This window comes from Pseudoliparis swirei, chromosome 14 (assembly GCF_029220125.1).
Source record: "Pseudoliparis swirei isolate HS2019 ecotype Mariana Trench chromosome 14, NWPU_hadal_v1, whole genome shotgun sequence".
In the NCBI taxonomy this organism is placed as follows: domain Eukaryota; kingdom Metazoa; phylum Chordata; class Actinopteri; order Perciformes; family Liparidae; genus Pseudoliparis; species Pseudoliparis swirei.
The window spans coordinates 6,767,235-6,777,576 of NC_079401.1; the positions used below are offsets into that span (position 1 = coordinate 6,767,235).

At 47.7% G+C, this 10,342-nt stretch overlaps 1 long non-coding RNA gene across 1 annotated transcript; it reads left to right on the forward strand.

Moving 5' to 3' along the window:
- The first annotated feature begins 8,528 nt into the window (after window positions 1-8,528).
- On the forward strand, window positions 8,529-10,008 carry LOC130204445 (uncharacterized). Its single transcript, XR_008833660.1, has 2 exons — window positions 8,529-8,610; window positions 9,447-10,008. It is a non-coding gene; the product is annotated as an uncharacterized LOC130204445 (long non-coding RNA).
- The last annotated feature ends 334 nt before the right edge of the window (window positions 10,009-10,342 follow it).

Sequence of the window (10,342 nt, forward strand, 5' to 3'; positions counted from 1 at the left end):
ATGTCCCGTTGGACCTCGGGCCCATTGCTCCATAGGATTATTATTATTATGCAGAATATGTTCCCTTACTGGGGAGGGCATGCATTTAAATGTATTTATTATCAGGTTATTGTCAAAATACATAACAAATTTCTTTTGAAAATACACTAGTTATATTACCCCATTTTGGACCATGTGATACCGGAGGAGAACCGGGACTCCCTGTCGCACCTTTGCAGATAATTAATTCATTTAACTTTTTTAATTGGCTTGAAGAGATGGCTTATTCTTTTCTTCTTCTTGTTAATGGTCCAAACTGTCCACCACCTCCTCTTCCTCACCAGCTCAGTGTTTCAAGATGAGCTATATTAGTTTGAACATCCACAGAGTATTACAGTCTGCTGGTTTATAAATGAAGTCGGGGTCCGGGGTCTGGGGTCCGGGAGACGGAGCAGGTGGAGCCGAGGCCAGCGTTATTGCACGTGTCACGAAAAACAAAAACACACCAGACAAGTAAATACTTCCGGCGCTCGCGTTCCAAGTGCCCGGCTGTGACCTTTCCCCGTGAGCAAGATTAAATATCAACTTCCCATGAGCAATCATTTCTGAACCCTCGCTCGTCCGCCCGCCGACACGCGAACACTTTTTAGTCTTTGTCGTCGCGTCCGTCAGCCCGACACCTGGCGACGCGAGCGGCACGGGAGCCGCGGGAGTGCTTTTTTCTTTTTCTTTTTGTTTTAATCCGCGGATCTCCAGCGGTTTGAAATTGTTTTCAGCTTGCAACAAAAAGCCGCCGCCCGCCCACGCACCGCCGGCTGCCAACGGAGCCACGGGCTCTCTCAGAGTGCCTTTTGCTTTTGTGCACACGGATTCACCTGGACTCAAAGAACACGGCGGTGAGATGCAGGCGGTCAAACCTCGCCGAGCTGCTCCCTCTCTCTCGGCCCGTCTGTTGTTGCTCCTCGTGGAAAACAACTGACCATCGTGTGAACTGCGACCTGCCGCCAAAGATCGAGCGACGTCGTCGTCGCCAAAACGCCGCCCCCTGTCTGCGAGCGTTGCGTGCGCAGCAAAAAGAAACGTGTCCCCTCGTTAGCAAACTACAGCTAACGAGTATAAAAAGTCCCAAAAAAAAGATGGCAAAAGTCCCACTATAGATTAAGAGGGCAACGCTTCGATGGAGCAGAGATCTCTGAGGTCTAAGTTATGGAAAGATGGAGGTCCTGATTCAACGTTGCACCAGGACCTCCTCATTACGGACTTCCCCCGTGTCGCCAGACCGGCGCCACGTTGGCCCCGATGGATGCTGGTAGACCCGCAGCTGTTTTAAAAGTATAGCCCGCGGCTCGTTTCTCCCTCTTCACGCTGCCGCTAACCTCCCGTAATTATGCAGTCTTTTTTATTTTGCCCGTGCATCTGTCACCCGTCAATCCGCCCTCCTCGTCCGTTCAGCCGTGGTACCGATCACCGCTCGTTACCCGCCTCTTCTTTTATATATATCTGGTGCGCGCATGAAAACGTTTAGCTTCTATGTTAGAACGATATTATGCTAATATTATTTTCCATTCCATTTCAAAGCTCTGAAATGCGGCTCCGCCCACCCCGCTGACATTCGGCCCTCAAACTGGTAATTACCTTCGCATTGAAAATGCGGAAGGTTATGTTTTGATCACCGCGTATTTATTTGTATGCGTGTTATTCGCCTAACTCAAAAAGTATTAAACCGAATTGCATGAAATTAGGTGGGATGATTGGTTATTATCCGGGGACCATTTGATTAGATTTTGGGATCGATCGGGTCAAAGGTCAAAGGTCAAGGTCATGAAAAGGTCAAAATATTCTGGAATCGCATGAAATTTGGTGGGATGTTTGGTTATTATCCGGGGACCATTTGATTAGATTTTGGGATCAATCGGGTCAAAGGTCAAGGTCATGGAAAGGTCAAAATCTTCTTTTTACCATAGCACGGTCAATTTGTATCCAATTTTCATGCAACTAATGCCAAAATGTTCATAATGCAATGCCCAATCTTGTGATATGCGAAGGTATGCGCTCTACCGAGTGCCCATTCTAGTTTATGTGCTGTTATTAGATCCGGCCCCCGTGGTGAGGGCCACGGTGGACTTGTTCTTATTTGATGGCTTCTCAGCAGGGATGACTTTTGCCGATTGTATTCATAACTCTGATTCAGTGCCGGTTGCAGATTCTCTACCTTTTTTAAATGAGCTTGAGCGGACGTGCCGTCTCTTTCCTCGTCTTCTTCACAGCTTCGGGCGATGTGTCGTGCAAAAAGAATCGACGTGAAATCGAGAAATGTATTGTTGTTGTTGCTGCCAATGCTTACACTGATGGCAGATGAGCCGCTCTCCCCCCATCCCCACCGCACCCTTCACCCTGAAGTTGCCGCATGGCCGGGAGCTGCCACTCGGCCACCTGGCTGTGCACTTGACGGAGAGAACTGCCGCCATTACGAGCCACTCAGGGAGAAGCCGTGAGTCACAGGTGCTCTTTTTTTCCTGAGGATGCTTTGCTACACCTTAAGACGCGCGCCCCCACCCGCAAAAAAAAAAACGACTACAGTTGACAGGGAAAAGTGGGCTTAGCTTTTGATGGCCCTATACTGTGTGTGTGTGTGTGTGTGTGTGTGTAGGTGTGCACACAATTGATGCGTAGGGGTGTGGAGTGGTCAACTGATGAGGCACTGTGGAGGCTGAGAGCTCTGAAGAGTGTTCTGTGTGGGTTGCAAGCCTCCTCTCCCTCACAGTGGAACACACACACACACACACACACACACACACAAAGCTGGCGGAGGTGGAGGCAGCAGCGCTTGCTTCGCCGGCTGTCCATTGATCAGTGGAGGGGTTGGTAGACTTAAAAGATCAGTGTGGAGACTGGTGGAGCGCAGAGGGAGGGATGGAGAGGAGGATAGTGGAGGGAGAGGGTGGGTGGGGGGGGGAGGTCCTGTAGGATGCAGCAGCAGCAGCACAGATAAGAGATGAAGAAGGGGTGGGGAAAAAGGTGGAGAAAGAAAGACAGACACAAGTGTGTGAAGGGATAGAGTCAGGAGCATCAGAGAGGCAGCTCACGGCGTCTGGGGGGTGCCCCGCGTTTCTTTTTTTTGACAGTCTGGAGGAAGCCCGCCGGTAAGCACTTGATGTTTCTGTTTACGTGCCATATTTACATGTGTGTGTGTGTGTGCCTGGGTGCCTATTTGTATGCATGTCTACGTCCGGTGGTGCCCATGCTTCAGTGTTGAACCACTGCAGAGAGAGAGACAGACAGACAGACAGAGAGAGAGAGAGATGCCGGGCGTGTGTCTCCTTGGTGCAGCAGCAGCAGGAGAGAAACTGATCTCCAAAAGCTCCGTTTGCACTGCAGACAAAACCATTCAGTCCGTTATCTGTTCAATTAAAAAACGGTGGCGCGCTCCTGCTGCTGCAGGATTCATTCAGAGTGTGTGTGTGTGTGTGTGTTTGAGAAGGTGTCAGGGTGGGGAGATTTCACACACAGCCTCGCATGCATGTTCAAGTTTGCGAGGGGAGAAAAGAGGACTGATAGTCTGCAGTATGTGTGTGGGACTGATCCATCCTAAATAAACCCACCATTGCCCGTCTAGCATCCCTAAAATCATAAATTTCGATCATGAGTCGTGCACCTTCTGATAATTATCGTTCCTCATATGTTCCGTGTGGTCTTTAACATCTGGGCATGGATGTGGAGTTAAAGTCGCTGCAGTCGACAGAGATGCAGAAGGTCTTTATTATTATCAAGGAACCATCAGATGACCCCCACACACACACACACACACACACATTCAAAGCCACAGCTGAGAATTCTCTCTTAAACATGATTCATTATATTGCGTCTGATTGGCTAACACTAAACGTGCATTTGCAAAAAGTAATGCAGACTTAAAAAGGCTATTCATCTCATATTCGCCACAATAATGCCATGGAAACGAGAGATGACAATTCTACAAGTTTTTTATATTTATTCAGAGACAACAAATTAACCCAATATCAAACTTATTTCATTATCATCTGTATACTTTCCAGCGGGAGAGCTGTCCCTCACCTTGAGCCACTTGTGTCTTATACATTCCTCACTCCGCTGCACCCGTGGTGGTGGTGGGGGGCCCTCGGAGGTCCCCCGGACCACGGTTTGGTCACCCCTGGGCCAGGCGGCATGTTGAAGAATCCCCCTTTTATGATATGGAGGCAACGCGCGTTGACGTGTCGCGCTGCGCTTCCGACCACAATCGGTATGAGTCTCCGGCGCTCACACACACACACACACACACGACACACACACAAGACACACACACTCTCTCTCTCTCTCTCTCACACACACGCTCGCTCAACACTCTCATGGGGACATGCGGCCAGCGAGACCCAGCCACGGTAAGTGGAGCCACTTTTCCACACTTTATCTCCCGTCGGAGCTTTGAGAACTTCACCGGATCGCCTCGGTCCGCCGTTAACGGAGAATGTAACAGACTTGTTGTTGGGTTATTTTATATTTTATATCGTCTGTCTCTCGCTATCTCTCCTCTCTCGTTCCGCGGCACCATTCCGCCAAACCGCGCTCGGTCCACGCAGATTGCGCAACGCGGCGCGTGATCGGCCTAGAAAACGTGAATAAAAGCAATCCGCTGTTATTGTTTTGTGTATATTCGTCAGCAGCGTCGTCGCTGACCGCTTTCCTCTGGCCATGCGGGCAGCACATTGGAGTCTCGCCACCAGACCGTCTTCTTCTTTTTTTTTAAAACCCAAAGCCACATCTACAGCATTGGCGAACAGTCACTTTTATTATTCTTAAAGTTAAATGTTTTGCTACTTTGAGGTGTGCTGGTCGTTCCCGTGTGTGTGTGTGTGTGTGGTGGGTGGGGGGGTAATGCGCAAAGTGTGTGGTCTCCAAGCTCTCCACCCCCGCAGAAATGCACGGTTTGCGCGCACACAACGGGCACTCTAGCGTGCGCACGCGCTTCCGTCAGCCTGTCACGGTTGGGGCATGGGTGTCTCTGGGTCGCCCCCCTCTCCCCAGTATTGGTTCACATTTTGGGGAAGTTCGGCTCTCCGAACCGCCGCCACGAGCGTCAAGAACGCTGCGATCAAACCCAGACTTCCGGTTACATATTTCAAAATAAGGGTCAAGTGCATTTTGTCTCCTGGTGAAATAACAATGATCACTATACTATAACACAAGACAGCGAAAGACAATAGATAGAAGTAATCACATTCTCCATCAGTTATCTGATCAACTAATACTTCATCTGTGATACAGTATAGTGTGTTACTAATATCTAATTTCACTGTCATTGTTGTCTTAATTTGCCGGAAGTACAAGTTTGAAGGATAATATTGCAGGTATGACATTGAATATCACTCACTTTTATTTTTCGCCTTACTTCCAAGAGCATTTTTTTTTAATGATTTCGTTTTCACAAGAAATGCTTTTAGCTTGAAGGCAAAAACTCACATAGTTTCCGGTTTTCTCCTGGTGAACTCAGACCACCTTGACAGCTGGAGGGGGATGAGCTAGAAGTGTGTGTGTGGGGGGGGGGCTCTGCCTGGAGAGGAGCGAGGGGCACATTCTTGTGTTTTTTGGTATGCGATCACCCAGTGGAGGAGGAGGAGGAGGAATTCCTCGCCTTCCTCTTTAAATTAACCACGTTATTGGAGCTGCTGACATGTTTCCTCCTCACATGACACCCTCCAGCTCCCAGCTGATGCATTGCAACTGGACAAAGTGACCACAGCACTGACTGGTCTGTGATACACAGACGCCACAGGAAGAAGACTCAAAGTCCCAAATGAAAGAACACACCAGGCGAAATACCGTAGAAGAAGAACAATACAACTGAACACACACTTTTATTGGAAGCACAACACCTATCTAGTGCTAAAGAAAAGTTCTGCCCCTTTCAGTCTTGATAAACCAAAGAGGCCCTCGGACAGCCTCCCACATGTCATGGCCTTTTCTCTTGGTCCTCTCCAGCCGCTCACTATTCAATCGAAAATAAAAACTCAAACATGTGTACACATGTATAAATCTGAAAGACATTTCCCTGCTTTGTCAAATATGACCCCCCCCCCCTCCCTCTCTGTTTCCAGCACAAAAAAAACCTACATAAACCCTTCCCCCCTTTTCTGACCCCGCCTCCTACCCACGACCATTTGTCCACAGTCCCTTAAAAACCTGAAATTCATTCAATTTATTATGCATTGTTTGTAATGTTAAGAGCTCCAACAGGTGGTCACACACACACACTACAGAAGCACACTGACATTACATCTGACATTATAAACGGGGGCCTAGCAGACATTTGAATAAAAGCCGCGGCGCTCTCCGTGGAAGCTGCGATTCGCCCACTCGCTAATAACAATTACTATAATGGACCGATTGTTGGATTAGAAGCGACAAAGTGGTTTATAGCGCACGATCTGCATAATTGTTCTGAGCGCACGTAGATGTATCCGCGCCTCCGGGCTCCTGGCTGCCCCATTAGCTGCTGCAGAAAGGGACACAAAATGAGAGCGAGGAGATTGAGGAACGAGGAGTCGCTCCAACATGTGTGGGTGGTGTAGGAAACACACCGAGCATCGACGTATTAAGCATCGTTTTTACATTTGATTTGTTGTTTGACTGATGCGGGGGGACAAGAGCAGCTGTACAGAAGAGAGAGAGAAGGGGGGGGGGTACTTCCAAGGGGCCCTGAGCATATAAGGGGGTCGAACCCAGAACTTCCAGCTGCTCCACTGTACATGCGGAGGTGCCGAGTCCCTTTTTTATGAATAAAGCAATTGGAAAGGATAATAACAGTTAGAAACCACTTAACTTTTAAAGTAGCCTTCGCCAGGTCGGATATATACGATATGATGCCATATAAAAGTAACTTTATTCACCAAATAAAAAAAACCTCTTGGTGACATCAAATATCAGTTGCTTTTCACTCCCATGACGCTTCCTGTCTTTACGCCCCCACCCCTCCCTGCTTGCATGCATCTAATTTCTAAAACAATAATATTAATAATGCATTTAATTTATATAGTGCTTTTTAAGGTAATTAAAGGCACTTAAAGGCGGCACAACCTTTAAAAAAACCATGTTTTTGTTTTCCGATGCTCGGGAAACCCAATGGGAAGATGTGCCTTTCTTCGTCAATAATTCCCGATCACACGACCACCAGATGGACGGACACCTCCGTGGAACATGAGGGGTGGGGGGGGGGTATAGCAGCGTGAGCCAGATGAACAGCTGAACCAGCAGCAGAGCAGAAGCAGCGCTCAGGAATTCAGACCCCTCTCCTCCAGAAAAAAAAATGGCACACTTTCTTGAAATCAAATTCACGGGAAAGATGGAGTGAGCGCGGAGGAACGGAGGGAGTTATGAAACCAGAAAACCTGCAACAGCCACGACTCCCTCTCCTCCTCCCCCCGGTTGCTCATCTCATCCCCCTGAAAGCAGGCCAACATCCCACATGCGCACAAAAAGAATGAAATCACACTCCCTCTCTCACTCTGCGCTTCTCTCTGAACAGCACTCTGTGCTAATTACTCTCCGTTTCCATAGCGATGGGTAGCACCTCTATTTTTTTTATTTTTAAATCTCGGATAGCCTTTGGCCAACATGCCTCCCCATCACGTCGCGCGATTGAGGCGTCGGTTTGTAATTGTTGAGCGGGTGAGTCGGTATCCCGCGGCGACGAGCAATCTGCATCCATGCCCAGATTACAGAGAACGTGTTGTGCGTTGAGCAATATGTGCTGCTCATTCATAATCGCTGTGTGGTTTAACATGCCGGGATGAAGTGTGGTATTTTTCACTCGTACCTGTGTTTTTACCAAGTTATATCTCAGCCCCCGCCCATCTTTCCCTGTCAGCTATAGGTCTGTGTATGTCACGCATTAGAATCCATATAAGTGAGTCACTTATAGTAACGTGGAACTCGAGGTAGGAAGGGGGAGAGGGAGGAAGAGGAGGTGGAGGAGAGAGGGGGGGGGCAGTTAAACCTGAAAACGGTCAGAAAACTAGCAGGGGTCGTAATTACAGGGGGGATGAAACAACACTGGAATGGTTTCAACTTGTGTGTGTGTGTGTGTGTGCGTGCCTTTGAGTCGGACGGCGATGGAGGGACAGAGTGAGAGCGATAGCCTGAGAAAACAAAAAAAAGGGGAAATTATCCCGGGGCCCTCGGCTCATTACTCATTAAACACACAGGAATGTCGTGTCGGGCGGGATGGTGGGGGGAGGTGTGTGTGTGGGGGGGCTTTCAAGGACACGTTCAAAACCTTTCATTTTAAGGATTCAATTTCACCTGGAATTTCACACATTTTTGCAAAATGCACAAACGGGAATGAGCTGATGACGCCCCCAGAGTGCGTCCGTCAGTTTAGCGTGCGTTTATTATTTTTCTTGAATCCATTTTTTTACGTGCCAGGAACTCGCACGTCAAACTGATGTGTAACTTAAAGTTGTCGTGCACAATTAAACTGTTACGCCCTCCTCTTCTTTTCTCCTGCACGTGCATGAAGGCCACATCATGACCCACTGGTTTTATGAATGGGCCGCAGGAAGCCCTGCCATTGGCTGAGAGTCACAGCCAATCGGTGGAGGATCGTTCGCAACAGAGGTGGGAGTGCATGAATGGAGAGGACAGATATGTTTAGAGGTCAGGGCCCAGTGTGTGTGTGTGTGTGTTAATCTCGCACTGACCCACTTGCTTTACTGCCCGTATACATCGCTGGGGGAAACGCGGGCACGAGACAATCGGACCGGTTCAAATTAGCAGTCATGGCCACAAAGGCGGAAACGCCAGAGCAGAGACGGAGGGAACAGGAAGGAAGGAGAGGTGGAGGGGGGGGGGGCATAGGGCATTGATCACACACTGCTGGTTTAACTCCTGCTCTCTCCTATTCCCCCCCCCCATTGCGACACAGGGAGACATTGTTAGGAGGTCTGGATGGGGGGGAGGGGGGTGTTGGGGTCCGGGCCAAGCAAAGTTCACATACCTCTCTGCTGGATCACTGCCAGACCTCAGAGGATATAGGTGGGAGACCTACAGGGAGGAGTTAAAGGACTGCCCCCCCCCGTCTCCCTTAACATGCAGCACTATTGTCACCGTCTGGCAGAACTCAGGTTTCCTGTCTTTGTCGTTGCAGACAGCCCACGGGAAGTCTTCATCTTAATCTTCTAAACTGATGAACACTTCCTGTTCTTAAACTGGCATCTCGTTTCCTAGAATCACGATTTTGCTTCTTTCTTTTTTTCCATACAGGCCGTGCGCACTTCAGATTCACTTTACGACCGACGTTCAGCTCTACTTTCAAATGTGGAATTATAAAATGTTTGATTCTTAATTTCCCAACTGGGTCGTTCACATTTTTTTCATCACATGTTCAGTTTGACAGTCGAAACGTCTCTTACGATGAAACCGATTCTCATCTCCGATGTCTTTCTGTTCTTCAGGTCTCCCGTCAGACTTTCAGACGGCAGGAAAGGACGGAGGAGGCGCCCATCTGCGCCAGGCAAAATGGTCGCCGCAACAGACGGCCATCTTGGTTCCGGCGGGGGAGCGGAGGGACCATAGACTCTAAAAGGGAAAAGGAGGAGAGGAGGGAGGAAACGTCTGTCAAGCTTCTTAAACGCATGCACCTCCGCCTGAAAACAATCTTTTTTTATCATGTCTTAATCATTGGGTGATTATTTTACGGCTTTGTGAGTCCTTCTCAACGTTGTTAGCGGTTCACCACTTGTTGCCAACACAAAAGTTTGGCAGAGCATTTATGGGAAAAGTTTATGGGATTGTGTATATCACAGTTTACACATTTTAATTGAGGTATATATTTATATACACCACCGTAGAAGTCTGGGGTCCACCCAGACAATTTCCTGTTTTCCATAAAAACTAAAACTTTTATTTCTCTAATGAATTGCAAAATGAATAGAACATACAGGACTGTCTCAGAAAATTAGAATATTGTGATAAAGTTCTTTATTTTCTGTAATGCAATTAAAAAAACAAAAATGTCATGCATTCTGGATTCATTACAAATCAACTGAAATATTGCAAGCCTTTTATTCTTTTAATATTTAATAATGTTTTAATTGCATTACAGAAAATAAAGAACTTTATAACAATATTCTAATTTTCTGAGACAGTCCTGTATAGTCAAGACTTTGAAAAGGTTAGAAGTAATTATTATTATTGTTGTTTAAAAAAAATATATATAACTGTTGTTGTTCAAGCTCAAAGCTAGGCCAGTTTTATAGCTTCTCTCACCAGCATAACTGTTTTCAGCTGCGCTCAAATAAAAAGGGGTTTCAAGGGTTTTCTAATCCTCCATTAGACTTCTAAGGCAACG